Here is a 13,026-nt window from a genome sequence, read left to right on the forward strand (position 1 = left end):
CAGTGTGGCTTGGATTTAGCTGGCCTGAGCCTCTTGCTGGGGTTGCAGCTGGACTTTGGGGCAATCTGCTGTGGACACAGTGGGTGTACAGAGGTGCAGCCCAGGCAGAGGAGGGATTCAGAGTCTTGATCAAGGAAGGAAAATGGTTACTTTCTTCCCTCCCTTCCTTCTTTTCCCTATAGAGCCTACAGTCTGGGGGCAGAGATATAGACAAATCCCTAATTCTAATACTAGAGGCTACGTACAGGAGGTGACGGGGGGAACATCATTGGCTCTAGAACTCAGAGGGCACTGAATTTGGTGTGGAGGAGGGGCAAGGGTCCAGAGGTGTTCTTGGTTATCTATTTCTGTGTAACAAATTAACAAAAATGTAGCCGCTTACAACAACGACTGTTTATTATCTCAGTTTCTTTGGGTCAGGAATCCAGGCGTGGTTTAGCTGGGTGCCTCCTGGCTGAAGGTCTTTCATGAGGTTGCAGTTATGCTGTCGGCTGAGGCTACCATCTCATCTGAAGGCTCAGCCGGTGGAGGGCCCGATTCCAGGCTCATTCACGTGGTTGCTAGAAGGGTTCAGTTCCTCACAGCTGTTGGCTGGAGACCTCCCTCTGTTCCGTGGCCCTTGTTACAAGGCAGTTCAAACATGGCAGCTGGCTTACCACAGAGCAAGCAAGTGAGAGAGAGAGCCCCAAGAAAGAAGCCACAGTCTTTATGGACCCTAACGTCAGGAGTGACATCTCATCTTTTCTGCCATAGTCTATTTTTCAGAATCACATCAGGAAATCCAGCTCACATTCAAGGGAATGAATACGAGGAGGCAGAGATCAAGGGGGACCATCTTAGAGGCTGCCTGTCGCAGTAGCCAAGCTGAGACCTGAAGAGTGGACAGGAGTTAGCCAGGCAGGAGGGGAGGGAGGGCGTCCGGAATGGCAGGTGCAGTGACCTGCAGCTGTAACTCAGTGCGGCTGAGCAGGGAGTGATTCACGCAGGTGGAGACCAGTGGTGGAGAAGCAAGCAGGGGCCCAGAGGGTGTAAACCTTTTTCACCCAGATTTGTGAAGGTGGACTTTATTTTTGAGGGATAGAGAGCTTAAAGCTGGAAGAGAAATTTAATATTTGGCTTTAGAGAGATTACACTGCTGTGGGGTGAATGGGTTGGAGGGAATAAGACAGAAAGACGGAGGCCATTGCGGGGTTTTGAACTCAGGTTGTGACTGGAAAGACAGATGGAGTCTAGAGATATTAAGAAGTTGGGATCTGTTAGATATGGGGACTGATTTTTTTTTTAAAGATTGGCACCTGAGCTAACATCTGTTGCCAATCTTTTTTTTTTCTTTCTCCCCAAAGCCCGCCAGTACATAGTTGTATATTTTTAGTTGTGGCATGTGGGATGCTGCCTCAGCGTGGCCTGACGAGCAGTGCCATGTCTGCGCTCAGGATCGGAGCCAGTGAAACCCTGGGCCGTCGAAGCGGAGCGTGCAAACTTAACCACTCGGACGAGGGACTGATTGCTTATTGTCTGTCTTCCCCTTCTAGAATATAAATTCAACAAGGGCAGGGATTCTTCTTTTGCAGACTCTGGTATCCCCAGTGCTTTAAATGAATGAATGGGTCACTCCCAGGTTCCTGGCTTGAATAACTTGGTAGAACTGTTACCGAGACAAAGTGGGTTCCCTCCTGGCGAGTTGGATCAGACTCTCCACCAGAAGTAGTTGTCTCATAAGGTAAAGTACATTTGCAGCGAATAGGAGACCATGAGGAATCATCTCCATAGTCATGACATCCCCGAACAAAGGGAAGCAGGGACATTTATTTCAGATGGGAATGAATATTCAAAAGGGAGAGGTGGGTATTCACTTGCGCAGGCTCAGTTAGAAAACATGCTTGCACATACACTGCAGGTTACGGTAACGAGGCCTAAGCTCCTCCTGGAGAGATCCTAGCATTGAAAATAAGGCAGAGGTCATAGGCAGAGCTCTGGTGGTGAGGCTTGGTCTGGTTCAGGGTGGTTGGTGTTTGCATCTCCTTAACATAACAAAAGGAAAAAAACAATTTGGAAAAACAGTTAAAATATCCAAATCCCACCCTTGAGTTCCTTGGGGTAACTAGTCGGTGACAGAACCTTTCTCTGAGATATGAAACACAGAGGACAAACACGGTTAGGAACTTAATATTGGAGAAATATTGAATTTGAAGTGCTTTGTGAGATGTCCAAGAGTAAATGCTCAGTAGGCAGTTGAAATGTGGGGACCTGGAGAGCTTCCCAGAGAAGCTGTGAGAGCTGCAGATTCGAGGATTGTCATCACCCAGATGCCAAGGATGGGAGTGGGGGCCGGCCCCATGGTTAAGTTCGTGCGTTTTGCTTCAGTGGCCTGGGGGTTCACAGGTTCAGATCCAGGGCGTGGACACAGCACCACTCATTGGGCCATGCTGAGGCAGTGTCCCACATGGCACAACCAGAGGCGCTCACAACTAGAATACACGACTATGTACTGGGGGGGCTTTGGGGAGAAGAAGAAAAAAAGAAGAAGAATGCTGGGAGTGGATAATATGACCCAGGGTCGTTCTCCCTGAGTTTCCAGGACACCCTGAACAGCAAAGCGATTTGAAAGACAGTAGAAGAAGAAAAAGTAACTGTTATTCCCAAAAGAAAGCCCAAAATGTGCTGCCAGAGAGGAAAACCAGGAATTATGGGAAACCAGAGAATACTGGGAGGTGACAGCAAGAACACTGAATGTTCGGGAAGGACTGAAGAGCCCCAGGAGTTGAAGCCCAGGGTGGATGGGGCCGGAGGTGAAAAAAGAATGTTTTCCAGACATGCAAAGCATTATTTAATATTTTAGAAGTTAAAACTGCTATTTCCAAAGTCCATTAAAAGACAAACAAATTGATAAACATTTAGACATCAGTTCACCAAAGTTGGTCTTTGTAGCAGCCACTTAAGAATCACCTGGGAAGCTCTCCAAAAATACCAGTTCCAGGGTATGTCCCTATAAAATTAGTCTCCCAAGAGGGAGGCAGGGAAAACTAATTTTTTTTAAAGCCGCCAAGTGATTTTGAAGTATGACGATGTCTAGAAATCACTCATTTAAACCTCTAAGAGCAACTGGTTCATATTGGGCTTAAGCCATTTCAAAGAATTAAAGTGGCAAAAAATTCAAATTCATAGATTGCTAAGCTGTTGGAACTGACTGTTAAATTTAAGACTTTAATCGGAAATTTAAAGCAATTAAGAAAATAAAGTCCCCCACAAAGTTAAAAAAAAAATCCAACAACAACTGTAAAACACAACCTGTATGTTTATTATCAAGAAAATGTTGAGGACTGTAATTAGGGCTATAAATTTATTGAGAGTAAATGAGAGCTAGATTAGTAAATAAGATTGTCGGTAAACATTGGTAAACCCGTTCTCCTCCAGGGGCTGGTTTGTAAAAGAAGGCAGTGGCTATCTGAAGAGCAGGGGAACAGTTCCCGGCTCTGACTGGGGGGGAATCCACATCCTTTCACAGCCCAGAAGAGCTCTCCAGCTCAGCATCCCCTCTTCTCCGGGACAACACAAGACCATCTCACCACTCCTGGAGCGCAGCCTGAGCTGGACTGCTCCTTCCACTTCCGTACCACTCTCCTTGGTCCCTGGCTGTTTAATTTTGATCCTCAAAAGTCCATTAAAAGCCCCTTCTGGGTCCTTGGGGACCCTTGGCCTTGTAAGCTCCACAACCACACAGCAGATTTTCCAGGATGAAGTCTTCAGAGCCCCCCCGCAGGCCTCTTGCTCACTCCCTCCCTCTCCCAGCCCCCCCCAGGCTGTCAGCAGACCCCCAGGGACTTACCTCCCTTCTTCTGGAAGCATCCTTTGAACTTCTCCACCCACCCTTCCCCCTTCTCCAGGACTCGAAGTTAAAATCGTTTTCCCATTTCTACCTTTTCTTGCTGCCCCTAAAGATACGTACACAGGTTTTCCATTTGTTTTATAACATTTAGTCCTCATCAGGAAATGAAAATTACAAACACAGGGAAGCTAGTTAGTCACAGTGCCCGCTCCCTGCCTCAGAGGAAGGCTCCCTAGCAAGGCTCACATGTTTACATCTTCGGGTCAAATCACTCCAGACAAGAGGGGTCCTCAGGTTTCACCTCACTGGGCAGAAGATGCCTAGTTTACTGGTCTCTTGCCCCACACAGGATTTCTCTGAGCTCCTTAGAGTGTTTTCTTAAAATTAGTTCAATCTCCATCTAATTAGTCCACAAAGAGATGCAAATAAAATATCATTTTTGTTCTATCAAGAGGGCAAAAAATAAAAATGAAGCCTGATAACACCCAGGTTTGGCCAGGATGCTGGGAAGCTGACTCATTCTTGCACTGCTGGAGGGTTCTGAATCAAGAGCCTTAAATATGTGCATACCCTTCAACCCAGTAATCCCACTTCTAGGAAAATATCCTAAGGAAATAATCAAGAGATGCAGTCAAGGATTTATGAACAAAGGATATTCGTTGCAAAGCCACAATTGAGAAAAACTGGAAAGGACTTACGTGCCTCCCAGGTGGGGCTTGGCTCCCCCAAACCTCCTACAGCTCTATGGTGGAGTGGGCTGCGGCCAGCCCCGCGGCCATCCATGCGGTACATTTTTATTAAGGCCCTGCTCTGCATTAGGCCCTTGGCTGGGTAAACAAAACAGGTAAGTTCCCAGCCTCCTCGGAAGATGCACTCACTAGAATTCATGATCTCATAAAGCAATTTAAAAGCTGTTCACATTATGTTTTTGGGGGGGAAGCAGGTTACACCCTCCCCTCTTCTCCGGCCCCATCCCCTGCCAAAAGCAGTTAGCAAATCCGAGTAAGTTTCCCTCCCGTGGCTCTCCCTGGGCGACCTCGCCTTTGCGTTTCAAAAGCAGATCCTAAGGCTCTGGGGTAACCTGATAACACGGAAAGAACAGCAGCATGGGCGTCTTCCGATTGGCTTCTTGTTCCAGGAAGTTGCACGACTTTGGGCAAATCACGTCACCTCTGGGGCTGTTTCTAATCAGAATAATGAAAGAAAGGGCTGGACTAGTCTTTCAGGTTCTTTAAGTCCAATAATTGTTGGCTCTGGGACAGAACCATCCAGAGATGGGGGAGTCTTAACTCTTGGCTAAGGGGAGGGGAAGACTGAGCCCCTGGAGGACCTGTGCATTTCCGTTGTGTGAAATGCCAGGACGCAAGGGAGGCCCAGGGCCATCGAGACAGAAGGAGGCTGAAAGTACTAGAAGACAGAGGCCTGTGGGTTGTGGGGAGGCTGGGGAGTCCGGTGGGCTGAGGCCCAGGCCAGCTCCCTGCACTTGGCTTTTCCTCGCTCTTAGCAGACTCCAGGCCCACAGCTGGCTTTGGTAAGCAGACAACATCCTCCCTTCGAATTGCTATTTAATTTTAATAAATAACAGCTAACAATTATTGAGTGCTTCCAGGTACAAAGATGATTTACGTTACCTCACATTTTACAACAAAAGTATGAGGTCCACTCTGTTAGTCCCACTCTTCTTAAGGCAAAATGGAGGCTTAGGGAGGTTACAGAATTCATATGAAGCCACCCAGCTGGTTGCCAGGCCCAGGGCTCTTTACTTTTATTCTGTGCAGGCTTCCTCTTTTTCCGAAAAGGCAGTGGGACAATCTCCCATTTTGTCTTTCCTGCTGCAGAAGACAGCAACACGGTCCAATATGTAGGAAGGGTTTGTTGATTACCACCTGGGAGACTGAGGTAACAAATCACAACATGTGGGTTAGCAGCGTTGCCGAAGCTTATAAAGGATCTGAGAATCTGCTGGAGCCCCCTGCTTCCATTTAGAAACCGCTTTCCTCCAGGCCCTCAGGCCCCAGGACGCCCTTACCCCTGGCCGGGTGAAGGGTCAGCTAGGAAAATACAGCGAGGAAGGGATAATACCACCCTCCGGCCGGAAGGGAGAGAGTAATTTGCATCTCAGAGGAGCTCAGGTCTCCATGCCCAGTTTGGACCCTGGCAGTAATGGTCTGATCCGGGAATTTCCTGTGACTTGTGGAGGTTTGCGGCTCGAAGCCATAAGGACTTTCTAACATTCATGTCCACTTAATTCAGGAATCTACAAAGGCAGGTTAGTGTCAGGGTGCTATGAGCTCCCTGAAATTGCATGGAAAACTGTGTGTGCACGCGCATAGGTGCGCTTTTCTGGGGAGAGTGTTCACAGCTTTCCTTGGATTCTCAAAGGGGCTTCCAGCCACCCAAAGGTTAAGAGCTTCAAGTGACGAGTGAGTGCTACCATGGAGGAGAAGGGTGCAATTGCAGTGGGAGGGGAAGAGGGCGGAGGAAAGAGGGAATGACTTAAATAACAGTGGGAGGGAAGATTTTCAGGTAAGACTTCACAAAGAGGCAGAGTTTTACTTGGGGGTGGGGGCTAACATTTCTTGTGCTCCTACTGTGTGCCACAGATTGTTCTAGATTAAAATTCACGAGGATTAATTCTTATAACAACGCTATGAGGTAATCAAGATGGTTCTGGCTTTGTGGATTCATTCATTTAGTAAATATTTATTGAGTGCTTACTATGTACTAGGCACTGTTCCCAGAGCCCGGGACAGCAATTTATGAAACAGTCAAAAATGCCTCCTTTCGCGGGGCTTACCTTCTCCTGGAGTGACAGATGAGGAAACTGGGCTCTCAGAGAGCTGAGTGACACACACGGGTCCCCAGCTAGGAAGCAGTAGGGATCAGAACCCAGGCAGCATTGTTCTGGAAGCTGTATTCATTTTTTTTTAAAGAATGGATAGTGACTTTGAACAATTGAAAACTAAATATTTCTGTGCAACAAAAAACACTAAAAATTAAAAGGAAAGTGAGAAAATATTTACATCGTATAGAGCGGAGAGAATAGCTTAATGTTTTTAAACTACAGATTAAAACCAAAAATGCACATTAAAAAAATGAAGAAATGGGCAAAGATTATTAAAATAATTCAGAAGAGGAAATATGAGCAATGGATAATGTTGAGTACTGGCTTCCTGCATTATCGAAACCAATCTGTTTATTGCTTAGCAGGACGGAAGAGCAGTCCCTTGATGGAGTCTTAGCAGCCTATCAGAGGGCAAAGGGCGAAGTCTGTTTACTCAGGTTTTGAAGACCCAGCTAAGGCAGGTCTTGCAATAGGGGAGGGGCTTGGTTAGGATCGGGTAGGATCACGATGTAACAGTTTAGGAATAATGGACACGGCCAGGCAAGGATTTTAAGGGGAGGAGTTTAAAGAGTCCTAATAGGATGCCGTATGGAAACCTAGAAGTTAAAATGCAGGTCGGCTTTCTTTGAAGGAGAGTATAACTGTGACGTGTGTTTCTTCACACTAGGCATTTGTCGAGCTCCTCTCAATTTTCCTGACCTGCTTCCAACCTTTGACATGGAGGGTCCAACATCTCAAGATCCCTCTGGTGCTTGTGGGTAAACAGGTGACGGTACTAAGAGGCCCATAGAATGAGGTAGAAGGGAAACATTGGTAAATCTAGTTGTTGGGTTTTCCTCTTTTTTTTTCATTTTAATTTCAATGTGTGTATTCTCAACTTTTCAATTAGACTTAGAAAAACTTTGTTGAAGTATCACTGACATTCAACAACTTTCTCAATTTTGGTAAGTTTTAACATGAGTGTATCACCACAATCAAGATTATGTATATATCTGTCACCCTCAGTTTCCTTGCACCTCTTTGGCATCCCCCCCACCACCCTAACCCCATCTCCAGGCAACAATTGATTTGTCTTCTGTCACTACAGATTATTTGCATTTTTTGTTTGATTTCATACAAATGGAATCCCATGGTATGTATTCATTATTTTTAAATTAAAAAAAATTTTTTTTAAGGAAGATTAGCCCTGAGCTAACATCTGCTGGCAATCCTCCTCTTTTTGCTGAGGAAGATTGGCCCTGAGCTAACGTCCATGCCCATCTTCCTCTACTTTATGTGGGATGCCTGCCGCAGCATGGCTTGACAAGTTGTGCAGAGGTCCACACCCAGGATCCGAACTGGTGAACCCCGGGCCACTGAAGCAGAAAGTGCAAACTTAACCGCTATGCCACCAGGCCGGCCCCAATATCACTGGGTTTAAATTGATAACATTTTATTAAGAATATTTGCATCTATGTTCATGAGAGTTGTTGGTCTGTCTTTTTCTTGTCATTTCTTTGTCTGGTATTGGTATTAGGACGTTGCCGGCTCATGGAATGAGTTGAGAAGTATTACTTTGTTATGGACTAAATTGTGTCCTCTCAGAATTCATATATTGAAGTCCTAACCTCACAGCACCTCAGAATGTGGCTGTGTTTGGAGATAAGGTGTTTACAGAGGTAATTAGTTAAAATGAGGTCATTAGATGGGCCCTCATACAATGTGACTGGTGTCCTTACGAGAAGAGGAAATGAGGACACAGATATTCACAGAGGGAGGCCGTATGAAGACACAGAAAGAAGATGGCCATCTTCAAGCAAAGAGAGAGGTCTCAAAAGAAACCAGCCCTGTTGACACCTTGATCTCAGACTTCTAGCCTTCAGAATTGTGGGAAAATAAATTCCTGTGATTTAAGCACCCAGTCTGTGGTGCTTTGTTCCAGGAGCCCTAGCAAAAGTAACACATACTTCGTCATCAGTTTTCTGGAAGAGTTTGTGCAGAGTTTTCATTATTTCTACCTTAAATTTTTGACAGGATTCACCAGTGAAGTTATCTGGGCCTGGAGTTTTCTTCCTGAGAATAGTTGACCTTAACTATTCAATTCAAATTGAATAACAAATTCAATTTTTTTAAATAGATAGAGGCTATTCAGGTTATCTGTTTTTTCTTAAGTGAGCTTTGATACTTGATGTCTTTAAGAAACTTATCTATTTCATTGGAGTTGTTAAAATTTATCACCAAAAAGTTGTTGTAATGGCGTAATCTATACAGGAATCAAAATATAATTACGTACACTTGAAATTTGTATATTGTTATAAACCAATGTTACCAGAATTAAAAAAAAATTTGTTCATAATATTCCCTTATTATCTTTTTCTTTTTCCCCGAGGATGATTAGCCCTGAGCTAACTGCTGTCAATCCTCCTCTTTTTGCTGAGGATGACTGGCCCTGAGCTAACATCCATGCCCATCTTCCTCTACTTTATATGTGGGACGCCTACCACAGCATGGCTTGCCAAGTGGTGCCATGTCTGCACCCGGGATCTGAACCGGCGAACCCCGGGCCGCCTAAGTGGAACGTGCGCACTTAACCGCTGCACCACCGGGCCAGCCCCTTATTATTGTTTTACTATCTGTGTTTATGTCACCTCTCTTAGTCCTCATATTGGCAATTTGTGTCTTGTTTCTTTTTTCTCTAATCAGTCGGGCCAGAGGTTTATCAATTTTATTGATTTCTCAAAGAATCACCTGGTTTCATTGATTTTCTTTTTTTTTTCTGTTTTCTGTTTCATTGATTTCTTATCTAATCTTTATTATTTTCTGCTTTTCTTTTTTTCTTTTAGTTTCTTCAGGTAGGACCACAGGTCATTGATCTGAGACTTTTTTCCTAACATAGCTGTTCAGTACTGTTAATTTCTCTTTAAAGAGCTGCTTTAGATCAATCCTACAAAGTTGGATATGCTTTGTTTTCATTCAGTTCAAAATACTTTCTGCTTTCCCTTTTGATTCACTTTTTGACCCCTGTGGCCAAAGAACATACTTTGCATGACTTGAATCTTAAAATTTATTGAGACTTGTTTTATGACCCCAAATATGGTCAATCTTGGTAAATGCTCTTTGTGTACTTAGAAGGAATTTGTACTCTGCTGTTGTTGGATAAAGTATTCTATAAATATCAGTTACGTCAAGTTGGTTGACAGTGTTGAGAAGTCCTCTATGTCCCTACCGATTTCCTATTTACTCTATCAATTATTGAGAAAGGAGTGCTTGTCTACTATAAATGGGAGTGTCTATTTCTCATTGATTCTGTTAGTTTTTGTTTCATATATTTGGAACCTGTTATGTTTGAATAGGATGAAGCGAGAAACCCAGGAAAAGTTTCGGGGCATTTAAGGACACAAGTGATGGGTAGGTAAGTGACAGACCTCGGGATTATGTTATTCTGGAGTACAGGGATCATCTGGCTCACTTCTGGGCTCTAACTCAAGTGATTCATTTGTAAACTTTGCAGCCCAGAGATTAATTGCTCTATCACGGTTACACTATCTATTTTAATCAAAGTATAGCACATGTCAGGATAAAGAATTATCAAAAATATTAGGTTGAGTCTATGGAGTTGTTGACATTTGCCTTTGACCTACAAAAATGGTAATTTTGCACAAAGCAAGGATGTGTTCAGTATAGTATTGCTCAGGCTAGTGAACCGTTGGGAGCTATCTAGGTGTTTTTCATCAAAGCATTGTTCAGAATACTGAAAAATTGGGAGACATCTAAAGTCAAACAATAAATCATGCCACATCCATATTGTGGAATTAAAATTAATGCTTTGGGAGATTAATAACTCCCTTCCTTTGTGTTCTCATCCAGTTTTATGACATTAAATTCCATCTATATAATCTGGCAACTCCCAAATTTATATCCGAAGTCCAATTGCTCACAAAATCTGGACTCAGACGTTCAATTTCCTGTTCACCATTTCCACTTGGATATCTCATCAATATTTGAAATTTAATGTGTTCAGAACTGAACTCCTATCTCCAAAGCCTGTTCTCCCCACAGCCTTACTCATCGCAGTTAATGGAAATTCTAGCTTCATCCTTCCAGTTGTTCAGATCAAAATCCTTGGAGACATTCTCGATGCTTCTTTCATGCATCCCCCACATTCAATCAATCAGGAAATTCTCTGGCTTTAGCTTCAAAATAAAGCCAGTGCCCAACATTTTTCACCACCTTCGTTCCTTCCCCTGTGGTCTTCTTTCCCTTAGATGCCAAAGCCTCCTAACCTTCCGAACTGCTGTTAGTCAGTATTTTTTATTAAAATCAGTATTTTAAAGGCTCATGATGAAAATTGTATCCATCTGGACCAAGATCAAGTGAACACGGCAGACAACATCTGCTCTAAACCATTGCCTCATAAAGTCTGGAGACATTTGCTCTCTCTTCTCACGTTTCCCACCTCTCCCCCTTTGATTCCTCCTTAAGTGAATTAAGGAACGAAACTGTCTGGGGCGGTTATCAGTTCATTGCCTCTCAGCTCCAGCTCTACCCTTCATTGCCTGCTCTGCAACAATGGAGACAGACTCTCTTACAAACATTTCTCCTTTGCCTGGTGGCACAATGTTAACTTTTGTCAGTTGAATTCACTGGAGAGGCGAGGGAGGAGGGAGCTTCTCTCCCTGGTTCTGCTGTGCTCCCTCTGCAGGTTCCTGCAGTGTGCAGCTCCTGGCTTTATGGGATCAGCAGCTAACCCCACCTGGCACTCCCCTGAGTGGCTCGGCAGTGAGTTTCACTGGTATAGCACCTCTCCATGGACAGCTTCCCTGCACCCCCTCCAGGGGCTTCCCAGCAAGTTCAGGGATATGGCACCTCCCGCGGGTACTTCCCTGGAACCCAAAAGCAGGTTCCAAACACATGCCACTGGTGTGTGGCATCCGGTGGGCCAAGGCTGTGCTGTTTTTAGTAAAGTCTGGCTCTCAGCCTGAGGGGTGAGGGCTCTTTTAGGTTTGCCTTGCCTCAGTCCTAGGGTTATTGGCTGCTCCCTATATATGCAATTCTTGTATTTTTTAGTTTTTCTTTTATTGCTTAGCAGCAAATCCTCCATTATTCCAATTTCTTGTTATAGTTTGTGACAGTTAACTTTACGTGTCAACTTGGCTGGGCCATGGTGCCCAGATCTTTGGTCAAACATTATTCTGGATGTTTCTCTGAAGGTGTTTTTCGGATGAGATTAGTATTTACATTGGTGGCTTTAGAGTGAAGCAGACTGCCCTCCATAATGTGGGTGGGCCTCATTCAATCAACTGAAGGCCTTAAAAGAGCAAAGACCGACCTCCTCTGAGCCAGAAGGAATTCTGCCAGTAGATTGCCTTTTGACATGAACTGTGTAACTCTTCCCTGGCTCTCCAGCTTGCCAGCCTACCCTGTAGATTTTGGATTTACCAAGCCTCCACCATTTTGTGAGCTAATTCCATAAAATAAGTCTTTCTCTATGTATGTACATACACATCCTATTGGTTCTGTTTCTCTGGAGAACTCTAATACGTAGTTCTTTACATTAAACTTCTCCTGTTCAAATCGCTGTGTGATTTCTGTCTCTTGATTGGACTCTGATGAATACAGTATTGTTCTCTCCTGGACTCCCAATCCACAAGTGCAACGGCCTTCTCAGCACCTCTATGTGGATGTCTAACAGGCACTCCAATGCACGTCCAAAAGTAAGCTCTTGACGTTCCTCCCGCAAACTTACTGTTCCAACACCCTTTCCAATCTCAGTTAGAGGCAACCCCACTTCAGTGAGGCCTTCCCTGGTGAACCATTTACAATGGAGTCCATCTCCAAGCAGCCCCAACCAAACCTTCAACCCCTCCTGTTTGTTTATTATCATCATCTAACTACTATATGTATTACTTATCATGTTTGTTGTGTAACTCCTCCATTAGAATACAAATTCCAGGAGAGCAGGAATTTGATGTGTGTGTGTGTTTCAAGTGCTGTATGCCCATAACTTAAGGCAATGCTTAACATATAGTGGGTAAGCAACAAATCTTTGCCTTCTATTTTTACTATGGACTACAATGCTAGTTATTTTTTAGTGTCTTGTTTAAAGAAATACTTCCCTTTCTCAAGTTCATAAATACATCCTATATTCTAACAATTTTGTTAGATTCTTCTACATTTAGGTTAAGCCAAGAACTGATTTTTTTCATATGGTGTGAGGTAGGGTTCAAGTTTCTTTCTTTCTTTTTTTTTTTTTTTACCCCTTCTGAATACCCAGTTGCCCAGCAGGCTGGATTTTAACTGCACAATGATTTTGGTTTTCTCTCTTCTCCCTGAAGTCACCAGCCCTCTGAACCATTCAGTATTAAGATTCTAAAAT

At 44.1% G+C, this 13,026-nt stretch overlaps 2 long non-coding RNA genes across 2 annotated transcripts; one reads left to right on the top strand and one right to left on the bottom strand.

Annotated features, from left to right (window-relative positions):
- Positions 1–380: 380 nt before the first annotated feature.
- Positions 381–4,899, bottom strand: LOC138924783 (uncharacterized). Its single transcript, XR_011440011.1, has 3 exons — positions 4,525–4,899; positions 3,827–3,932; positions 381–2,021 (listed from the first exon to the last, which is right to left on the bottom strand). It is a non-coding gene; the product is annotated as an uncharacterized lncRNA (long non-coding RNA).
- A 107-nt stretch (positions 4,900–5,006) lies between these two features.
- Positions 5,007–8,894, top strand: LOC111773954 (uncharacterized). The gene is made up of 2 exons (XR_002808702.2): positions 5,007–5,357; positions 7,339–8,894. It is a non-coding gene; the product is annotated as an uncharacterized lncRNA (long non-coding RNA).
- The last annotated feature ends 4,132 nt before the right edge of the window (positions 8,895–13,026 follow it).

Source organism: Equus caballus, chromosome 6, assembly GCF_041296265.1.
Source record: "Equus caballus isolate H_3958 breed thoroughbred chromosome 6, TB-T2T, whole genome shotgun sequence".
NCBI classification, from domain to species: Eukaryota; Metazoa; Chordata; class Mammalia; order Perissodactyla; family Equidae; genus Equus; species Equus caballus.